The sequence below is a fragment of the Physeter macrocephalus genome, chromosome 8 (assembly GCF_002837175.3).
Source record: "Physeter macrocephalus isolate SW-GA chromosome 8, ASM283717v5, whole genome shotgun sequence".
Lineage (NCBI taxonomy): Eukaryota > Metazoa > Chordata > Mammalia > Artiodactyla > Physeteridae > Physeter > Physeter macrocephalus.
The window spans coordinates 51,741,511-51,764,877 of NC_041221.1; the positions used below are offsets into that span (position 1 = coordinate 51,741,511).

At 40.0% G+C, this 23,367-nt stretch overlaps 1 protein-coding gene across 5 annotated transcripts in view; it reads left to right on the forward strand.

The window, feature by feature from the left end:
• Positions 1 to 23,367, forward strand: part of GHR (growth hormone receptor) — a 292,065-nt gene that overhangs the window by 36,509 nt on the left and 232,189 nt on the right. The window contains exon 1 of one of the 5 annotated variants that reach the window (XM_055086537.1): positions 3,023 to 3,043. The exons of the other annotated variants lie outside the window; for them this stretch is intronic. The gene's annotated coding sequence lies outside the window, so the exon portion shown is untranslated. Of the gene's footprint in view, positions 1 to 3,022; positions 3,044 to 23,367 lie in introns of those variants that run through there. 5 annotated transcript variants of the gene reach the window in all.

Below are 23,367 nucleotides of genomic sequence, written 5' to 3' on the forward strand. Positions count from 1 at the left end.
TATGGTATTTGTCTTCCTCTTTCTTACTTCACTTAGTATGATAATTTCTAGGTCTATCCATGTTGCTGCAAATGGCATTATTTCATTCTTTTTATGGCTGAGTAATATTCATATATATATTCCACAGAAGAGGGTTATTCTTGGCTCTTCCAGAGTAGGAGTGGTAGATGAGGGACTGAGGCCTAGAAGTGGAAAAATATAAGGAAGATTTTCTGAACATTAAAATCAGACTCCAAGGAAATGGCCTGCCATATAAGCAGGGGATCTCTGAGAGTAGATCTATTCATTTACAGCCAGACGAACAAGCTTCTGAGCCCTGGGGACTAGAGTCCTACTCCTGTATGGGAGGTTCAACCAGATCACCTCGGAGGTTCCGTACATTCTAAGTATCTGAAATATAAGTGATTTCATGACTTGGATGTCACCTCCAGTGCTGCCCTTACGCTGGTTACTCTGAATAATGTTAAAAGTCAGTGTATGACTAAAGACTGGATGAATTGCTGTGACCATCAGCATGATTTTTGCCATATAAGCAGTTGAGGCTAAGAGTGAAACAGTTCCTTTCTAAGCGGGAGAGGTATGAATGTCGTAAAGATCAGATTTCTCTGTGGCTGGAAAGAATTTGCTTTCTGGGTCTTATTGGATACATCGTAGGTCATAACCAGAACCTAATGAGGTGTAGTGCACCACGTGCATTCTGAAGATGAGGGCTTATTCTTGGGCAAAGCTCAGAAAGCTGGTAAATGGACTGGAATGGTCTACTGAAACATATCTGCCCACCAGCGTGCTTCTGAGAGGGCCTCTCTTCTGACTGTGGAAGTGCCTGGTCTAGGGGGCGATGTGCTCCGGCTGCTATCAGGGGGAGAGCCAGTCACTTGCTGGGTGTAGCCAGGACTGGACCTTTGTAAGACACCTTCTGTGGGAGGTGTTGCAGATAGCCCTGGAAGCAGGCAGAGGTCTTTGGCAAGTTATTTCTGAAGGAAGCATTATTTCTCTGACCTGAGCTGAGAACTGCAATAAAAGATCCTCTTTGAACTTAAGTTCCTTTTTTTTAAAGAGTGAAGTGAATTTTGATCACTAAAGGTAACCTTCTATGAAGGAGAACATTATGGTAGTATGAACCCTATTGGATGCTCAGACAAGACCATGAAGGAGGTGTGAGTAGTATTTTGAGGGCTGAGATCCTGTAGTTTTAGGAACAATATTTTAATTTTCTACAATTTCTTTCACTTTTTGACTGTGATTTATTATTTCTCTTTTGAGAATTTAAGTCTTTCTCAGGGTTAAGGGGAACCAGTAAAGAGAGTTAGGCTTATTCTTGGGCTGGAATTTCCCCCTCGTGGGCTGTAATGCAGGCAGTGGAGATTTAGTGTACGAGCAGGGTCAGGTGTGGTATGATGCTGTAGAAGCTGAAGGCTCAGCGCCCCTCACTTGTTGCACAAGCCCCTTCCAAAGTCCTGGGAGGGATCCTAGCAATGTGTTGTCATGGTCGTTTTTTTGGTAAACACTGCAAAATGTAATGTATTTCAACCATAATTGATTAAAATCACTGCCTCCTTCCAATTCAACTTTCCCTCCTTTGTGCTTGCCTTCGGGTGGGTGGCATTGAAGTGATTTGATCATGGGCATTTTTGTATATGTAATAGGGTGTATTTTTCTTAAAAAGGGTCCTCCAAGTTGTGTAAGTTTCAGGCATTACAAGCATGGATCTTCGCCTGGGTTAGGAATGCAGTGAGTAACGAATCAGAAATTACCTCTGTAGCAGAGGCAGCCAAAACGTCAGAGATGTGAGTGAAAGTGAACTGGGATCTGTATTCTTACCAGTCTCTGACAGTGGGAAACAGAGCTTTTTTTTTTCTCATCTTTAAGGTCTGTTTTGAATAGGAATGTCCTTTGCATGGTATAATTTTATGTATTTTGGTTAAGAGAAATACATCAGATTAAATATTAAAAATCATGAATTCTTAAAAGTAGTGCAAATTGACAATGAGTTAAATATGAAAATAATGAGAAACTGCTGATAGAAGAGAGAAGTTGTTTAACTGTTTTCTCCTTTTTCTCCCGCTACTTTACATAATTGTAAAACCTTTTCCTAAAGTTCCCTTCTGAGGGAGAAATATGGCCAACAGAAATTCAGCCGAAATTGGAGGCAATTTACAGTGCTTCAGGGTGGTACTGTCTCTGATAGGCTGTCAGTGGAATCCTGTGAGGCGAGGGTCTCTTTTCTGCCTTCTTCCTATCTCTTCTCATACACTTGTGGTTCTTGTTAGCATTCATACTTACTCTCTTTTTAATTGTCCGAGTACGCAGTTTGCAAATGAGAAGTCTGTCCAAGGAGCCTGAGCTTGGTGAATAAAGGTTCCTTTCAGCCCCATCTGTGAGTTTACGACTCTGTGAGATCTTAAAGATGTATTTTATTTGGACATGTAAAAAGTTTCTTCATAACATTCAAAATAAATATCATATTGACAGTGGTAAAGATTATTGAGGAAAGGGATAATCATTCATGATATCACCTGTTTCCCAAATGATACCTAGTTAACATGTTCGGGAAGGGAACCAAATCTAAAAGTGATACCCATTTAATGAGGCCAAGTGATGTAGCAAGAACTGGGAAAAACTTACAAACGGAAGTCTTAGCTGGTGTCTAAAACAGTATCATTAACATAAAGACAGGTCGAGCAGCTGTTTGATCAGTTCGCCCAGATCTGAACTCTCAAAATTCAAACACTGCCATTCTGTCAGAGCGCTGTCAGAGAAATGATTAAAAACCAACAATTGTAATTGTTGGCTATATTGTAATCCTGGGCTATATTCCAGGGGTAGGATTTGACTCCGATTTTTATCTTGTGTTTAGAATCGGCAATGGCTGTCTCTGTGCTCAGCACAGCATAGGTGCTTCATACCTGCTGGCAGCATGTAGACTGATTAATGGTGGTAAAGGCATATCCTAAACACCCTGCTCTGGGGAGTTTGTGGCCCTTTGGAGTTTTCATGCTGTGGACATCCTTAAAAAGCCCAGAAAAGGCATCTTTATAGACAGGTATGTGACTCATTCCATGTGAACTCAGAATTCAGTGAAATGCCGTTCTTTGGACTAAACTTTCAAGACTCATGTACGTGGCATACAATTCCTTAACTGAAAATATGATTCATACTTTACCTTAAGTAGGGTCACAGGTGTCTACTGTTAGGATGCCCTTTTAGTCTGGTAGTGTGGATGGTTTTCAGAAGTTGTAAAAAAGTGATCAGAAATAAACACTTTGTAGAAGAGGGAGGTTTGATTTTTGTGATTGATCGGCCTGTTGCCTTAGTCCTGGGATCATGAAATCTGATCAGAATGAAAAGATGCTTTCTTTGCGTTCTCTTCCAGAAATACACAGCCTGCTGCTCTTTTGCCTTAAATGTAAACCATGCTGCCCCGAGGAGAGCTCAGAACTGCTTTTAAATTCAAGGGGACAACTGCTTTCTGCTCACTCAGGTCCTCTGAGGCCTGATCCAAGACAGGAAAAGGGTGCTTGGCAGGGGCTCTTTACCAGAGATTCAATATACGAATTTTACTATGAGAATGAAAAGTTGGCCCACTTATAAAAGGTTAATCAAAAGTTCACTGTAGGGTGTTCTTCCTTTCCTCTGATGGAATCAATTTAAATTCTGGCCTCTGAGCAGCAAGGTTTATTTTTCAAAGAGGCAAGCAACCTTCTGCCAAGTGGCCCCAGAAATGCCTGTAATCTCATGGCAGGAATGTGGAAAATGGAAAGGTTAGACACTCCGAGGACAATTGACATCCCTGGTTCTTTTACCTTAAAGACAGCCAGGGAGAATTCTGAGATAAGCCTTTACCCAAATTTCAGTATTTATGAACTGTTGATAAAATTACACCATCAAATTTGCCCATTATTTTCAGGCTGCTGAAAATTGTTTGAAAAACATCAGTCTTAGAGCTAGAAAAAGACCTATCCCTCTGTCATCAATCTAGCATCTGCACATCCACGCTGGGCTGTTCCATTCCCAGGCTTTCTCACTCTCTACCTGTATGGTCTCCATCTGTTGAATTTTCTCACTCCTTGGGGTCTAGCTTAATTGCACCTTCAACATGAAGCCTTCCTTGTTTTCCTTGTTTAGAATTAGTTGCTAATTCTTCATTGTTCTCGAAGCATTCTGTATATTATCAATCCCCTTATCATAGCCTTTACCATAATATGCTGTGTACTTGTATACATATCATTTTCCCCCTGCCTTGTTGTTTGAATAAACGAATGCTAGGTCCAACTTTACAGAAGAGAAAAATGAGCTCTGAAGATGTTTCATAACTTGCCCGGGGCCACACAGAATTATGGGTTTCACTGAGTCTGAGTTTTGTTCCAGTATATTTTCTCCCCAATTTTAATGCAGATAAACCTTTTCTCTTTTGCTTAATTTGATTCATTCTATACATACATACATGCATATATAAATACACATCATACACACATATATAAAACATATAAACAGTCCCTTTATTATAGTAAAGCTGTCTTTCCAGGGCCCTAGCTGGTTATATGAAGATCAGAATGGAGTTTTACATAGACTCATTATTACCATGTAGGGAAATTACACTCAGAAGCCAGCTCACGAGAAGACTGCTAATTCGGAAAGGTATGCTAACTAGCTTCACGTGGGTCTGGTACAACTCAGCTAGCTTTTCACTAATTCCTCACCTCCATCCTACATTCCTCCCTGCAGCTGATCTAACTCTCCAGCCCTGAAGTCCTGGACCCACACTCTTGTTCTCAGCAGATGATGTGGTTTACTGCTTTAACTGAGATGATATAGGTCAGGGGTTCTCAAACTTTAATATGTTTAAAAATCACATGGCGGGCTTTGCTATAACATAGCTTCCTGGGCCTTAGCCCCAGAGATTCTGATTCGGTTGGTCAGGGTGGGGCTCCTGAATTTGCTTTTCTAATAAACTCGCAGGTGCTGCCAGAGGACCACACTTTGAGAACCCTGATTTGGTCCATCTTATATGATAGGGTATCTTCTCCAATACAAAACCTCTCTCAGTTTTTATCCTTCCTCTGTTCTCTGAATTCTGACCCACAGAAGGTTTACTCTCTTCTCAAGCTGCACCTTTTCACCACCAGTTTTTATTCCACTTCCTTTTGTCTGTTTCAGGACCTTGCTCCAGCATTTAACCCATCTGTCTTTGTGCATCTTTTACATCATCCACTCCGTTGCCTTTATTCCTCTACTACTTTACTAACGAAACTGCTTAAATCTCCTCTCTCAGGTGTACTGTTTAAGGAACACTAGACCCTTGAACAAGATGGGTTTGAACTGTACAGGTCTTCTCGTACTCAGATGTTTTTCAATAGTATTGATAGGCACTGCAGTACTACACGATTCGTGGTTGGTTGAATCCATGGATATGAAGGAACCGCAGATACAGAGTGCCAACTATAAGTTATACTCAGGTTTTCAACTGTGTGCGGAGTCGGCACCTGTAACTCCCACCTTGTTCAAGGATCAGCTGTGCATAGCTGTGTCTAATGATTATAAACAAATTAATATTTCTGTAAGAATACATGACCATTTTAGTTGTCTAGGAACTGTAATTTGGCTGGCAGACAGCAGAGTTAAGCCAAGTTTATTTTTTTTTAATGGAGGTGGATGGAAGAGACTAATGACACATCACAAAAGAGAGTGAACTTGAACCTCCTGGTATCCTAATGAAGGATGGTCCCTCTAGGTATTCAAACAGCACACTTGGTTCGGCGACCCGAATTTGCTCCCCTCTGGGGCATTGCGGTACAGGTGTGCCAGGCAGAGGGACTCCTGCCTCCTGTAAGCAGTTAGAGGTGGGATCACTGAGGACTAAGTGTGCTTTGGAAATTTCACCGTGAACTACTTTACATTCTCGTTGTTCTCCTTACTTCAGAACTTTGCTTAAGGATGCTTTGTCCATTCTAACAATCATCACTTACACTTTTCATTTGTGTTATCACTTCATTAACCTTGACTATGAATTATAAGCATAGCCAGTCATACTTAGATGACTCATTTCTAGCTGTGTTCTTAATATTAACTCATTTCCTAATTCAATATTGTCGTTCTTTGGAATACTGAGGAATCAGATGAAACATGTATGTAAGACAAGCAAAAGAAATGGAAACTTTTCTGCTTTATTTTCTAAAGTTGGTTATCTTCCTGTAACACATGCAACTTTATTTGTTCATATGTAACTCTACACTATTTTAAATTATCTGAGAGAAACCTAGGGAAACACTGTCTCCTATCTAAGGTGTATATTCCTTGACAGACCATATATTTTATTCCTTTTGGATCCTTAATAATATTTTAATACAGGGCTCTAAACTTAATCAGTGACAGTTGAATGAATGAATGGTAGCCATGAGTGAAGTAATGTAAGCCTCCAACTTTATCCTTCAAATGTCTCACTTGTTTTAATTCAAGGGACACTCTTAAAAAAATGTTTGATGGCACAATAGTGCCCAAATTTTCCCTCTTTTCTCTGCATGGTTTATAAAAGTACTTTGCTTTTATTATTTAATAGTTTGGTGTATTTTTTTACTCCAAAAGATTGGTTCTAAAGCATCACTTAACAAATCTGCAGAAAGCAGTCTTCTGCGTAATGATATCCTTAACAGGCTTAACAATTCAGGATCCATATTCTTCTCCTTTTAAATATGCTATCAGTATTGTGACATCGATTTTCTTCAGAAACTCTCATACAGTTAGACTATCATTTTTCATGGTGAATTTCAGTAATCAAAATCCCCAAACTGAACTCTCTTCCCATTGCTCCCTAAAGGGCCAAAGTGATTCTGGATTCTAAGAACTGTGGAAAGGTTCTCCTTCCACAGTGGAGCAGTTTTATCAAGTAGTGGAGCAGTTTTATCAAGTAGAATGTCATCATGAGTTTTTTAGTGTATTGGTTTATTGTATGGGAAACATTTTCTATGTCTAGTTCATTGGCAATTGACTATGTTATTTTTAACTTAAGCCTTGGTGAAGGGATTTAGCCTGAGAAAAGCTCTATCTTCTGTGGTTATTTTGGACATCTAGTTTAATTTCCTTGGACCTCAGTTTCCAAATTGGCTCAATAAAGAATATGCCTACCTATCACTATGCAGTTCATCAGTAGGATTAAAATGAATAGAGATCATGAAGTACAGCACCAATTAAAAAAAGACTATTATCGGTCAGATTACGAAATTGCTACAAATCAACACAGATGACCCACCGTAAGGCCAGATTCCTAGATGTGGTTTCTTGAGACAGTGGGCCAGATTTGTCCCTCACTCTTCCATGACACTCACCCAAAATACTTGTCAAATAAGAGGCAAATGCCATTTGTCCTCTGGTGTAGGAAGACTCTGAGTTATTTATTCTATCCATTAACCTGTAGGCAGAATTGTATTTAAAACACTAGTAAAGATTTACTGCCTATATAATTTAAAGCCCCTGCAAATGAAGCCTAGACTGTTGATGATATTTGTCAATGTTTCTGAACACTTGCATATCATGAAACTTTTCTGTCAAAATTTAACTTAAAACTTTCTGATTTATCTTGTCCACAGTAGAAATTGAGAACAAATGCTCATCTTTTCTGATATAAAATTTTTTAGATATAAATGACATATAACATATTAATTTCAGGTGTATAACATAATGATTTGATATTTGTATATGTTGTGAAATGATCACCACAATAACTAGTTAACATCCATCACCATATATAGTTACAAAACATTTTTTCTTGTGGTGAAAACTTTTAAGATCTACTCTCTTAGCAACTTTCAAATATACAGTGCAGTATTAGCTATATTCACTATGCTGTACACTACATCCCTATGACTTATACCTAGAAGTTTGTGCTTTGTAACCCCCTTCACCATTTTGTGTCTCCCACCCTGCCCTGGCCCCCACCTACTTCTGACAACTGCCAATCTATTCTCTATATCCATGAGCTCAGGGTTTTTAGTTACTTAGTTTTGTTTTGTTTAGATTCCACATATAAGTGAGATCACATGGTGTTAATCTTTCTCTGTCTGACTCATTTCACTTAGCGTAATGCTCTCAGGATCCATCTGTGTTGTTACAAGTGGCAAGATTTCATTTTTTATGGCGGAATAATATTCCAGCGTGTATATATGTACCACATTTTCTTTATCCGTTCATCTATTAATGGACGCTTAGGTTGCTTCCATATCTTAGCTATTGTAAATAATGCTGCAGTGAACATGGGGATGCATATATCTTTCTGAGTTAGTGTTTTAATTTTCTTTGGATATAAATATCCAGAAGTGGAACTGCTAGACCGTATGGTAGTTCTGTTTTTAATTTTTTGAGGAAGCTCCATACTGGTTTCAGTAGTGGCTGCACCAATTTACATTCCCACCAACAGTACACGAGGGTTTCCTTTTCTTCACATCCTTGCCAACTTGTTATTTCTTGTCATTTTGATAATAACTATTCTAACAGCTGTGAGGTGATCTCATTGTGGTTTTGATTTGTGTGTCCCAGCTGATTAGTGATGTTGAGTGCTTTATCATGTACCTGTTGGTCATCTGTATGTCTTATTTGGAAAAATGTCTATTCAGATCCTCTGCCCATTTTTAAATCGAATTGGTTTGTGCTTTTGTTTTTTTGCTGTTGAGTTGTATGAGTTCTTTATATATTTGGGGTATTGACCCCTTATCAGATATGATTTGCAAGTATTTTCTCACATTCAGTAGGTTGTCTTTTCATTTTGTTGATGGTTTCTTTTGCTGTGCAGCAGCTTCTTAATGTGATGTGGTCCTACTTATTTGTTTCCTTTGCTTTGGTGTCAAATCCAAAAAATCTTCACCAAGACCTGTGTCAAGGAGCTTATCACCTATATTTTCGTGAAGTTTTATGGTTTCAGGTCTTACACTCATGTCTTTAATCCATGTTGGGTTAATTTTTGTGTATGGTGTAAGATAGTGGTCCAGTTCCATTCTTTGTGTTTGGTGTTAGGGAGTGTTCTAATTTCATTCTTCTACATGTAGCTGTCCAGTTTTCCCAGCACCATTTATTTAAGAAACTGTCCTTTCCCCAGGGTGCTTTCTTGGCTCCTTTGTTGTAAACTAATTAACCATATATATGTGGGTTTATTTCTGGGCTTTCTATTCTGCTCTGTTGATCAGTGTGTCTTGTTTTATGCCCATACCATACTGTTTTGATTGCTGCAGCATTGTAATACAGTTTGAAATCAGAGCATGGTGCCTCCAGCCTTGTTCATCCTTCTCAAGAATGCTTTGGCTATTAGCGATCTTTTATGGTTCCATACAAATTTTAGGATCATTTGTTCTATTTCTATGAAAAATGCCATGGAATTTTGATAGAGACTGCATTGTAGCTGTAGATTGTTTTGGGTAGTAGGGACATTTTAACAATATTCCTCCAATCCGTGAGCATAGACTATCTTTCTATTGTGCCTTCAGTGTCTTTCATCAGTGTCTTATAGTTTTCTGTGTACAGGTCTGTAAAAACTCCTAATGTGCTTTGATTTCTGCCTCCTACTACCCAGCACAATGTGCACAGCCAGTCTACTCACCGGTCTATGAGTCTGCCTATGCTCCGGCTCCTGCCTTCTTTTCTTCAAGCTTTGTTAGCCTAGTTTTATTTGGTTTCCTCATATAAAATATTCTCTAAATCTACTATGAACTCTAAAGTACTAAACTCAAAGTAATGATGACATCACATTTATCAAAATACCATGCTAAATTTATATGTTCATTTAATCCACATAACAATCTATAAAGTAGGGATTTGGACTCCCCTTTTATAGGGGGGGAAAACAGAGGTCCAGAAAACAAGTAACATGTTCAAAGTTACTAATTAGTAAATGGCTTTGCATGGACCTGGGTTCAAATTCACAGCTATTTTAAAACCTACCCTTTTAACTACTATGCACACAATTACTATATACTCCTATTTGCCCTCCAACTATAATGTAACACCTTATTCACGTTTCATCTGCTTTCTGTTCTTTTTTTTTAACTTGGCAAAGTTTGGGTGTATTGGTTTCTGAGTTCTTTAGTGCAATTAATATTGAAGACCCACCACCTATTTCATATTTTATGTAATAAATCCTTTTGTGTACATATTTTATCTTCCTAATGTAAGTTTGTGGAGGAGAGAAACTACAAGTTGATCATCTGGGGACTCTCCATTGAGGCAAGCACATGCATACCTGACCCAGATTAGTGCTCATCTTCTTCCTCACTACAGCTAATATTTGGGAAGTGCTCACCAGGTATAAAACATTTGCATGGATTATCTCAGTTAATCCTCAGGATAACCCTGTAAAGTAGATACTTATCCCCAAAGTTAAGAAAACTTGCTCAAGTTCATTCAGTTACTACATGGTAGAGCTTGAGTCTAACACCAAATTCCACATGCTTAACTACCCCGTTTCCCTGTTTCTTTCAATGGAATTTGGGGTTCTGCCTACTTCCGGTTCCTTCCATCACCATCTGTTCTCTTTGCTTCCTTGTCCTGTCCTCTCTTCTCCTCACTTCTTGTCCTATCCATCACCTCCTGTCTGCTCAGTCTTCTCCGCCTTCCCCTTCCTTTCTCAAATTTGTTCTTCCTTGGTCCCATCCCACCTACCCAGTGCCCTCCCAGCACCCTCCCAGCTCATTTACCTGGCCTTCTTTTCATTTTTTTAACCAGCTATCTTTAAAACAAACAAACAAACAAACAAAAAATAGCAACTTCAAGCCTGATAATGGACCCTCTACTTCTCTTAGCCATGTCTGATTCTAATCACATAAGATAATTAGCTAGGTGAAAACAGAAGAATATGGGATTGAAATAAAGAAAGATCTCCTTACCTTTTCTGTTAGAAACCTGAATGAGTGACTGTAATGCCTTGATCTCCATAATTTCTAAGTAGCTAAATACAGGGTACCACACACACGCACACAGATACACACGCAATTGTTTTATTCATTGACTGCCATTTTGCTGAGAAGCATATTTTTGGCAATGCAACAACAAAATAACTTTTGAGTTATCATAGAGAGGCACAGATAGGCTTGCCTCTATTGTGTAGAGAGTTGCTTTGGAAATCATCATGCATTGATATAAATTATCATTGGAGTTTCATTTGGATGTCTGAGCTTAAGCATTTTGCTATTCTCTCCAATTTCAAAAGTTATGGCCATTCGTCGTCATAAATAAGACTTGAAAAATAGGACAAAGCCATAAAATAAACATTTGAGAGCAGTGTTGGATGTGCCCAGCTGAATAAACTGCCCCTCTATTTAGCTTTGAACTCTAAACCTCACTGAGATACCTTCCCTTTTTTTTTTTCTCTCTAAAGAAGAGAAGACAAAAACTAAGCATACTATAGATTCTAAAGACAAATATAGCAGGAACATTTTGGTAAGAGATAGTCCCACATGGAAAAGTACAAAAAATGGGCAAGTACTTGCAACTGACCAGTAGAACTTGGAAGAGTAAACATGAAATGAACTTCTTAGTCTGTGGAATGGTTTGGAGAAGTTTTGACTACTGAGATGGTCAGAGATCCAGTATTTACTCAGATACTGGAATGGCTCACGTGGGACCCTGTGGCTTCTACTTTTTTTTTCGGAAGGATTAGATGGTGTGCTTCCTAAGACCACATTTACTCTCAGTAATGGGATCACCACATGAATTATGAGTGCTGTGTACCAATGCATAGAAGGAGCTTACTAATTTCTCAAAATTGCACAAACTATAACTATAACCCTGGCTTAGAAATCTGAGCTAGCTTGGCAAAACTATGTTTTGCCATTGAATCCACCTGACTATATTTGCATTTGTGATAGCTGGGGTGGCCTTGATTGGCATATGCCACTTTGCCACGCCCAGGGCTCTGAATGCGAAATGCAAGGTCAGCAAAGTTTGGTCAGGTGAGCTGTGCTCCGCAGATGTGGCTGCCCTAGCAAACAGCCTTAATCTGGCACCCAGTATCTTGCCTGGCCATGGTATATCATGGCTATGACAGATTTGTTTCTTTAAAAAAAAAAGTAATCTTACATGCTTTTCCTTTTTAAAAAACAGAGTGCCCTCCATCCCCTACCAAAAGCAATATGGTAGTATCTATTTGTATCTCATCTTGTAATTGCACAGATTCAAAACTCACAATTACAAAGATGTTTCCTGAAATGACTCCGGACTATAAAACGTGATGATACCACAACCTGTAATGGCGGGGCGGCTACTTTGACTGTGTTTTTTAATCATCAGAAAAATCTAACAATTGAAGAGAAGTGAAGGCTTTAATTTTGAAGTTAGCCTGGCACTTGAGAAGAAACACATTAATTTTTCTTGTGGGGGAAAAATGGAAGTTCCATTTTGGACACTGCAAATGACATTACCAGCTGTTGTCATAATATTTCTAACAGCCAGAAGGATTAATTCCAGGCCCGGCAAGCTCATTGGATGAGCAGAAACAGCCATGGAAGTAAACACTGGTACTTATACTCTGACATCATGAAATTAGGCAGGAGGCCTCTGTGGAATTGGATATCTAGCCAGCAGTGGATTATCATGCCTGTGGATCGTTGCCTTTATGGATTATCTGCAGAAATTTGAATCCCAAATTGCTTTCTTCTGCCTCTTGGCCCTCTATCTCTATAGTGTTATACTCAGGAAATGCAATCTCATTTGAATGTAACCCTTCCATGAATGTGCATTAAGTACTCAGAGTACAAACTGAGGACACTGAGAGGTGTAAGATACAGGCCTGGTTTTAAAGCATTTACTTTCACTTCAGAAATAGAGGCAATGAGCAGAGTGAAACATCCACAGCTTTCAGAGGCAGGTAGGCCTGGATTCATACCCTAGTTCTATTGAAGTATGACCTCGGGCCCATGACTTCAATTTCCTGAAACTGTTTCCTTTTCTATAAAATAGGGACCTAATACCATGTTGCAGAGTTCTTTTGAGAATTAGAAATGTTTATACAATCCCTAGATCACTACATAGTGGCTGTTTTTCCAGAACAGACATACTTTTTTGTATATATTCTACAAGGGAGAATATGGAAAGTGCTAAATGAAGAGAGTCAGATTTCCCCAGGCCCTTCAGGAGGTAGGAGGCATGGATGAGGAGGTCTGCCCTGCAAGGCGTGGGCTCATGCCAGGGCTGGGCATGTGGGTGGGACTTCACTCCGCAGGTGGAGGGAGAGGACATTCCTGGCAGCAGGTGTGGGTCACACTAAGGCATGAAGACAGGAATGCATGTGGTATATTCAAGACAAAAGATTAGGAAGTTTAGGTAAGACTTGAGACCTTGAACAGCAAGCGAATTAGGGCTTCACAGAAGAGTGACCACTAGCTGCAGGAAGAGAAAAACCACACGTCCTCTTTTCTCCCCTGCCTCTCCTCTTGCCCTACATCATATTCAGGCAATTCTGGCTTTTCCTTGTGCTGTTTCTGTAAGCAATTTTGAAGAAGGCAGAGCTGTAAAAAGGATCACTTTTATGTCTGCAATTGTATGGCCACTGTGAAGCCTGTAGCTTTGCCTTTCAGACTACTGGATGGTGGCTCTGTAATGATCAGGCGAAAGGCGGATTGAGTTTAAAAGACCAGCAAATCCGTGTGGTGGATATTGGTGGGCAAAAAAAAAAAAAAGTGGCTAATACTGAGGAATGGAGGATTAGGGTAGAGAAAAGTGAAATAAAAAGTAAAGGGAAATATGGGCAAGGGACTGCTTATGATTCAGGTTTAAGCCATTAAATTGCTGTATTAATCAATATATCTGATGTGTGTAGCTAAAAACTGACTGTGGTCTCTTTCTGTTGTTGGTCCTTCCTGAGACCAGGAGTGCATGTTCAGGGAGATGCAGATGGGCTTTTTGTGCTATAGGCAGAAATAGAGGTGAACCCAAGGAAGGGGCTGTGGGGAGGGCTGTGGCTCTACTTGACGTAAGGTTATGTTTATATGTAGAAGAGTGATTTTAAACAATTAATTAATGGTAAATTATGAACTAACATTTGCAGATGTTAATTATAATCCGGGTTTTCTTTTTGCTGCTCATTTGGAAAAAAAAAATCTTTGGAGGAATATATTTGGAATGGTTATGTATTAGGGAACACATCTTGGTGTCACAGCTTAAAGGTACGGCTTTACACATGGGGCAATATGAAAAGGCGTATTTTATGTGCATTCAAATTCAAGATAAGGGAACCAAAAATTCTGTTGCCTGGGTAAATGTTTTGAGCATTAAATGGGGATTTGGCAGACAAGGGGCAAAAATTAACTTAAAGCACAGATAAGCCTACACAAGTATTTAAAGGGTGGCGGCATCAAAGAATGTAAGAAATAGTTTAGATCACCACAAATAAAGGGATGGAATGTGTAATGGGAGATCAGATGCCTGCTGTCAGGAAAGTCATGTTATTGTGTAAAAACGCCATTATTTGGTACATTTAAGATAAAAGGGAAATGGTGTTTTCAAAAGGTTAGTGCTGGGCTTCCCTGGTGGCGCAGTGGTTGAGAGTCCGCCTGCCGATGCAGGGGACACGGGTTCGTGCCCCGGTCCGGGAAGATCCCACATACCGCGCAGCGGCTGGGCCCGTGAGCCATGGCCACTGAGCTTGCGCGTCCGGAGCTCCGCCACGGGAGAGGCCACAACAGTGAGAGGCCCGCATACCACAAAAAAAAAAAAAAAAGGTTAGTGCTCACCCCCCTGCCCCCCATGAGCGCTTGGGGGTTTACTAGTTTGAGTGATTCTGTAAGGCAGAAAACGGGTTTTTGCTGCCAGGTGTGTCAGTGGAGGTGAGGGGATAGAAGACTTACTGTGTTAAATGAAAGTCATCGCTTAGAATAAAGCTGGCCTTTCTTTACAACAGAGAAGGAATTTGGTATATCATATTATTGGGAAAAGTGTTCTTTTAATAGTAGACTCTTAAAATTTTGGTTATCAAGTACTTTTTTAAATTTTATTGGAGTATAGTTGATTAACAATGTTGTGTTCGTTTCAGGTTTTCAAGTATTTTTTTAAATGACTGCCAAAATATTTAAACATTCTCAAGCTCTGATTTAAAAAAAAAAAAAAAAAGACTAGAAACCTGTTTCTTTAGAGGGTTATGTGCCTAAAAATCACTTTTTGTATTTACATGGATTGATAAGCTACATCGTTTCAGACCTTTCTATATGACTTTCTAAGAGGACTGTGGTATCTGATAATAAATGATTTTGTGGTGGGATCTAACTCATAATTAGAAGCATCATGCATTATCTGTTATTACTGAGATGCATGTACAGTGATAGCAGAAAAGAAAGTAACATTTTAGGGTCTACTAATGCTCATAAATTTAGTGCAAAAGAGATATTTCTGAAAGCATTGCTTTTGTGTACTACATATGTCCAATTAACAGTTTTACACACACTTTATACATGTATTAGGCTTGAACTATTTCTTCCAACTTGCATTTGCCAAGAGACTATGATAATATCAGTAAAATACAACCAGGGTGGACAAATTTTCATTATCTTGCCTATTCCACAGTCATTCTGGAACTCTTCCATCATGGTTTTTTGGCTGAGGTAGGCCTAGCTGTCTAGAGGTCAACGAACATGGCTTTACGTAATCAACGTGGGGAGGTCATTTAAGAGACTGACACTGAGCTCTCAGAGGGCAGAAAGTGAACCTTCAAGTCTCTTGGGAATATTCCTCACTTCAGCAGGGAATAGGAGCTCTAAAGGGTGCTTGAGAGAATCTAAGTCCCATAGGACGGCATATACTTAATTCTACTTGTCACGGCCAAACTTGCCATAAACCCTGTAACTGAAGTATTTTAGGAAGTCAAAAGGAACGACAGGGACTAAATGGAACATCGAAACCAAGACTGAACCTTAAGGCTCTCTGGCTGACATTCCACTTCTCTTGCTGTTGGAACTATTGGCAGCCATGCCCTGGCTGATTGGAAGTGGCAGGCTGGTCATTTTCAGGGAGAAGGAAGAGATCATACATAAGCTCTTGCCTCCCTGTTCTCCCTCTTGCTGGCTACTAGTAATGTAGCTCAAGAAGGAATGGAACCCTATTCAAACTCCTAATATCTAGAAACTAACCCTCATTATTCAAGACTTGTTAGGGGAAAAAAATGTCTCCTTATGTCCTCTCTTGTCTAAAACTCCTCCAGTACCATCGAGCATGGATGGATATACATGAAAGTGGCAGAATCCAGGAGACATACCATCCATGTAACTAATCTAGAATCGGAAGCCTTCGCTTGGCACTCTGGCTTCTGGAAATTTGCTGTGAGGCAGTCACAGACATCTCTGTACCTTCAAGCACAGCTTAGCCTGAATGGGGGGATAAGTAAGAAAGCTAACTGACTTGAATACAACTATGTAGAGCAAGCTGATCCTTGGGTGGATGACCTCCTCTCCCAGAACTTAAAAAAATCTAAAGGAGAATCTTCTTAACGTTGGATATTTATTTCTGCTCACTGTCCTTTATAGATGAATGAATTACACTGTAAAAATGTGTTCTTTCTGGAGCGATGCTTGGCTATCAGAGCCAGACATGTAAGTGGTTGGAATTAAGTTTCCGATTTCACATCCCCTTAGATGGGTGATGGAAGCTCCCATTCCTTCGTGTTTCTGTTTCTGAATTTGTGCCGTCTCACAGAGACAATATGCTAGCATCTACATTTTATTGTTTTCACATGTATGGAACTAAGTGACACATTTAACTAAGTCACATGCCTTCCAATTCTGCCCCCCTCCTCCTGCTTTTTTTGAGGAGGACAGAGATGTTTATAAGGTACTTGTTGCTTTTATAGACAAGCAAGAAAGAGAAGGGAAGATAATAGCTAGAAGGAAGGTGTGCCCGTGACACATTCAGTTCACTCCATCTACCTCATAAGTATTTATAGAATGTTCTAGGCACCTTGCATGTAATGAGAGATGTGCACACAGAAAAAGAATACAGCAATAGACTCCTTTGAGAGTGACATGGTATGGCTGAAGGGTAAAAGTTGTCTTCCCTACCCCCCTGAGAGACTTATGTATTATGTTTTTTTTGTTGTTGTTGTTTGTTTTTTGTTTTTTTTTTGTGGTACGCGGGCCTCTCACTGTTGTGGCCTCTCCCGTTGCGGAGCACAGGCTGCGGACGCACAGGCTCAGCGGCCATGGCTCACGGGCCCAGCCGCTCCGCGGCATGTGGGATCTTCCCGGACTGGGGCACGAACCCGTGTCCCCTGCATCGGCAGGCGGATTCTCAACTACTGCGCCACCAGGGAAGCCCGAGACTTATGTATTATTTATTAGCTAATTTTTTCCACCAATATTACAGTCATCTCACCTATTGCTTGCCAGCCTAGTGGGTTATTAATATCGGTTACTCTATTTATTAACATGTTTTCCTTACGTTTTTCATCCTGTATTAAACATAACCACCACCACCACCACCACCACCCCGCCTGCCTTGTCACCGTCTCTTGTTTTTCCTCTGGACAGCCTTTGGTCACTGCCCTGTTACTGCGAGATCAGAAAAAAAAAGTACTGGCCTCAAAATTAGCCCAACCCTGACATATGAAGTAGTATGTTCATTTGGATTGGAGTAGAGAGCTATTCGTGTAGGTAACTGAAGCTTGTGTACGTATCTTCAAATTTCAGGAAGAAACTCTTGCAGTAGAGGAAGCATGAAAGCCTTAGCTTGCAGTGATCTGATGGAGGTGGAGCTCAGGAATCTCGGAGGTAGTTAGCTCTGTATGTTTTCATTCTGCTGGAGATGATGGTGAATGTTTCATCCCTTGCTGCAGGTTAGTTTTGGTGCAGAAGCTTTCCTGAAGATGATGTCAATCCTATCTGTGCTCCCCTTTACCACATACCCAGATCCACTCTTGACAGCAGCTCTGCCTGCTAAGTCACCAGTAATTCTACGAATTATGTCGAGTAGCCCTAATCCTTTGGGAACGCCCTTCCTTTTATTAAGGAAAAAACAGAAAGGAAGAAAAAGCTGCCGGTGTCTGGCTGGCTGCTGGTATCTGACTTAGCCCTTGGTAAAGAGATATTGCAAATTGAGAGGCTGCCAGGCTGCTCCTGTGACTCACCTCTTCTCTTGTCAAGACCAGCTGAGGCAACACAGTTGGAAGCCTCCCTGCTTTGTGAAGAGGTACTTTGCGCCGGAAGGGGAAGCATAAGCACAAACATAATTAGGCTTTCTGAGCAGGGCGAATTAGTTCTTTGTGACCAGTGAATGATTTCTTCCATTTCAGGTCAAAAGTATTGTCAGCTAATTGAATATACCGGGCTTCTTCATTTCCAATGACTTGTTTTCTTTGAAGGTCACCTAGCAAATTAGACCAGTTTTTTTTTTTTTTTTTTTTTTTTTTTCCTTAAAGTCTTGATGCAGACCTGATGACATGCAGAAAGCTTAAGGCCGGATACGTTGGATACATCTGTACTGAGATGCAGGTCTGGAGCTGTGCCTGATAGGGACATGCCAAGTGGAAATCCATGCATTGCATCGTAGGTAGGAGCCTAGTTCCTGGAAGTTGAGGTGGCATTTGGTCTGTGGATTTGTGTGGGGTGTGCCTTGTCCAACAGAATACTGACTACAACTGTTGAAGGACAGATTGCCTTCAGGACAACTGGCACCTGTGGATGGCTGAATACCCAGGGTTAGCAGTGTCCTGACAAAAAAACGCATGTATTCTCATCCGTCATTTTCATCCATAATTTACCCCCTTAGTTGAGTCATTGATCCCAGTGCAGGGCGTATTACTTTTCACATTTCATCTTATTCAACATAGTTTCTTCCTGACTTCACTGATTTCACCTGGTTTCTTTGTCGTGCCAAAAACCCAGGGCTCTGTGGCTCAGTGGTAACCTTTCAAAGCAGCTTTCGTTAGACTGGAACTGGGTAATCTAACCGGGCTTAGTGTTCAAGCCAGCTTTTAAGAGCAGAAATCTTTAGTTTTACCTCTTAGATGATGGATTGTCCTGGGAATTTTAAGCCAAATCCTTCAATTTTCAGATAAAACTGTTGCGGTCCACAGTGGTTAACTGACCCTGTAGGCTTGCTCAGCTGACTAGTTGTGGGCCTGAGATTGAAACCGAGCTCTCTTGGGACAGTCACTTGAACATGATATACCATATGGCCTTTCACTCTGTGTGTATAGATGTTCCATACTTCCCTCCGCTGAGTATTTCCTTTTCACCCTCCAATCCTGAGACCTTTGGGTGTGATTTTTCTTCCTCCTTATGCTTCCTACCCTGAGCTTGTCAGCAGCATTGGGAAACACTGGAGGGGGTTATAGAGGGTTATACTTCATTGCTGAGAGTATGTGAGTGACATTCAAGAAATTCATTCATTAAGAAACTAAGTTGCAGGTTATCCCAGCATTTCCCAGGCTTACCTTTCAGGAACAAGAACAGTTTACTCCCCTACTTGAAGTTCCTCTGAACTCTCCCCTTAAGCGTTAAAACAGCTTCGGAAGGAGGAAGAAACTATGCATGTACATCCAGGTGAAATACCAATAAATGTAGAAATTCCTCCTTGCCTGATGTCTTATTTTTAAGCCCTAGAATGTCTTTCCTTCAAACTTTTATAAAGTCCTTGTTGTATAAAGTTTTCAACATTTATAAAATTAGGCGGAATAGTTCAGTGAACTTCAAATAGCTATCACCCAGCTTCAAGAGTATCAACTCATGGCAATCTTATTTCATCTCTGCCCCACCTAATTTCCACCTCCCATATTATTTGGAAGTAAATCCAGACATCATCTCATTTCATTCATTAGTATATATCAGTATACGTCTCTGAAACATAAGAATTTTTTCCTTTTTCCCCAGATTTATTGAGGTGTAATTGATAAAATTGTGAGATAAAGTGTGCATTATGATAATTTGATATGTGTACCTTGTAAAAGGATTCCTCCATCTAGTTAATTTATCTATCACCTCATTTATTTAAAAGATTGCATTTTAAGGTGTATTCATAATACCATTATTATATTTAAGATTAACAGTAATTCTTTAACTCATTGAATATTCATATACTGTTCAAATTACAATTATCTCATACATGTCATATTTTTGATAGTTTGAGTCAGGCTCCAAATTTCCACATATTGCAATTGGTTACAAGTCTTTTAAATCCCTTTTAATCTGTAGGTTCAAAATCTCTCTCCTTCTCTCTCCCTCTGTCTCTATCTGCAATTTATTGGTTGAAGAAACTGAATTGTTTGTTCCAGAGAGTTCACTACAGGCTGGATTTTGCTGATTGCTTCCCTATGGTATCTTTTGAGATGTTTTTCTCCCCATGGTATCTTTTGAGATGTTTTTCTGTCCTCTTTATTTTCTATAAATTGGTAATTGTATCTGAAAGTTGTATTACATTTTCTCAAGAAAATGGAAAAAGTACATACTGACATGCGCTGGAAGGTGGAGTGGAGTTGTGGGTGTGAGGTGCTAGCTTTTGGTATGTGGAGTAGGAATGCTGGGTGAACTCGGGGAAACATGATGGCCGAGAGCATAGATGCTGGAGCCAGACTGTCTGGGTTCCAGTTTCAGCTTTGTTGCACCTTAGCTGTGTAGCTCTGGAAGTATTACTTCTTTGTGACTCAGTTGCCTCATCTTTTCAATGAGAACAATAATAGGACCTACCTCACGGAGTTGAGGATCAAGAAGGTCAACATATGTATACATAACATGCTTAGAACTTTGCCATGATGTAAGTATTTCGTAAATGTTGGCTGTTATTTATGAAAGAAGTTCGAATGGAGTTCAGGGCAAGGAGAGTAGTGAAACAAAAGTACATTTCTAGGAGACAGTAATAGCTATGGAAGAGCGAAAAGACCAGCCTTCCTGAAAGCTGCGCCAGGCCTGACGATCCTCCTCTGACTAATTTTTCTCCAGTGCATTCCCTGTTTTCCTCACTTTCTCCACGTTTCATCCCACATAGGTTATTTTCATCATATGAACACTTTGCACATGAGCAAGGAAGAAAGCAGAGCAATGACAGCAGCGCCAAGCGGTGCTGGGACCAGGAGTGAGGGGGCCTCGGAGGTTTGGAGGGCATCTGTTTGGGCCTTGTGTTCTACTCCTGCCTCAACCTCTTACCTGCTATCTGCCTCTTGTCCTACTTTTGTCCTTGAAGAGCCAAAGGCTGAAATTCTTGCTGGTATTTCCCATCTACTCCTAATGGTTCCCTGACCTTTGTATGGAACCCCCATGCTGTAGTCTACAGATTATTTTATTCACTTGAATTTGTTTATCTTAACCCTTCTGTGCAATCAGATGGCGTTCTCTGCCTTTCTTTATCACAATTTGCATTAATCTTGGAACAGTTGAGTCTGTGGCTTTGCATGATAGGCAGTGTCTCATGTTGTGGGAATGTCTGCCTCTGCCCTTTCCTTCCCTTTCCTCTGTTGGTTTTACTTCAAGTCCTCTGGCTTGTTTCAAGGTAATGATTATTGGTGAGAGAGACTTTCGTCTCCCCAAATGTTTCTTCTCTGGTTTTGCATGGTTCCAGTGTCCTTTGAGGCAGAGACTGCCAAACTTTTGGCAAAAAGAGGCCACCTGCTTTTTGAATGTGATTTAATTGGAACACAGCCACGTCCATTCCTTTCCATGTTATCAGTGGCTGGGTTGTCATTACAGCAGCAGAGCTGAGTAGTTGCAACAGAAACCGTATGGACCACAAAGCCGAAAATATTTACACTCTGGCCCTTGCCAATGAAAGTGTGCTGATGTCTGCTTTAAAGAAAAGGAAGTTACCAGACTCAGGTTTTGGTGCCAAGAAACTGCTGGTTAGAAAGGAGAAACTGTGGAATTCTATAACTTTTTTTCTTTTTTTTAAACATCTTTATTGGAGTATAACTGCTTTACAATGGTGTGTTAGTTTCTGCTTTATAACAAAGTGAATCAGCTACACACATACATATATCCCCATATCCCCTCCCTCTTGTGTCTTCCTCCCACGCTCCCTATCCCACCCCTCTAGGTGGTCACAAAGCACTGAGCTGATCTCCCTGTGCTATGTGGCTACTTCCCGCTAGCTATTGGTTTTACATTTGGTAGTGTATATATGTCAGTGCTGCTCTCTCACTTTGTCCCAGCTTACCCTTCCCCCTCCCTGTGTCCTCAAGTCCATTCTCTAGTAGATCTGTGTCTTTTTTCCGGTCCTGCACCTAGGTTCTTCATGACCATTTTGGTTTTTTTTTAGATTCCATATATATGTGTTAGCATACGGTGTTTGTTTTTCTCTTTCTGACTTACTTCACTCTGTATGACAGACTCTAGGTCCATCCACCTCACTACAAATAACTCAATTTCATTTCTTTTTATGGCTGAGTAATATTCCATTGTATATATGTGCCACATCTTCTTTATCCATTCATCTGTTGATGGACACTTAGGTTGCTTCCATGTCCTGGCTATCGTAAATAGAGCTGCAATGAACATTTTTGATGATGGCCATTCTGACCAGTGTGAGGTGATACCTCATTGTAGTTTTGATTTGCATTTCTCTAATGATTAGTGATGTTGAGCATCCTTTCATGTGTTTGTTGGCAATCTGCATATCTTCTTTGGAGAAATGTCTATTTAGGTCTTCTGCCCATTTCTGTTTTGTTTTTTGGGTTCTTGGTTTTTGTTTTTATAGGGATCTTTTTTTTTAATTTTATTTTTTTTTTTATACAGCAGGTTCTTGTTAGTCATCCATTTTATACATATCAGTGTATACATGTCAATCCCAGTCTCCTAATTCATCACAACACCCCCTCCATCCCCCAACCCCCCACCGCTTTCCCCCCTTGGTGTCCATACGTTTTTTCTCTACTTCTATGTCTCAATTTCTGCCCTGCAAACCGGTTCATCTATACCATTTTCTAGGTTCGACATATATGCATTAATATATGGTATTTGTTTTTCTCTTTCTGACTTACTTCACTCTGTATGACAGTCTCTAGATGCATCCACATCTCTACAAATGACCCAATTTTGTTCCTTTTTATGGCTGAGTTCCTTTTTATGGCTGAGTAATATTCCATTGTATATATATATATATATATATATATACATATATATGTACCACATATATGTGTATATATATATACACATATATATATGTACCACATCTTCTTTATCCATTCATCTGTCAGTGGGCATTTAGGTTGCTTCCATGACCTGGCTATTGTAAATAGTGCTGCAGTGAACATTGGGGTGCATGTATCTTTTTGAATTATGGCTGTATCAATTTACATTCCCACCAACAGTGCAAGAGGGTTCCCTTTTCTCCACACCCTCTCCAGCATTTATTGTTTCTAGATATTTTGATGATGGCCATTCTGACTGGTGTGAGGTGATATCTCATTGTAGTTTTGATTTG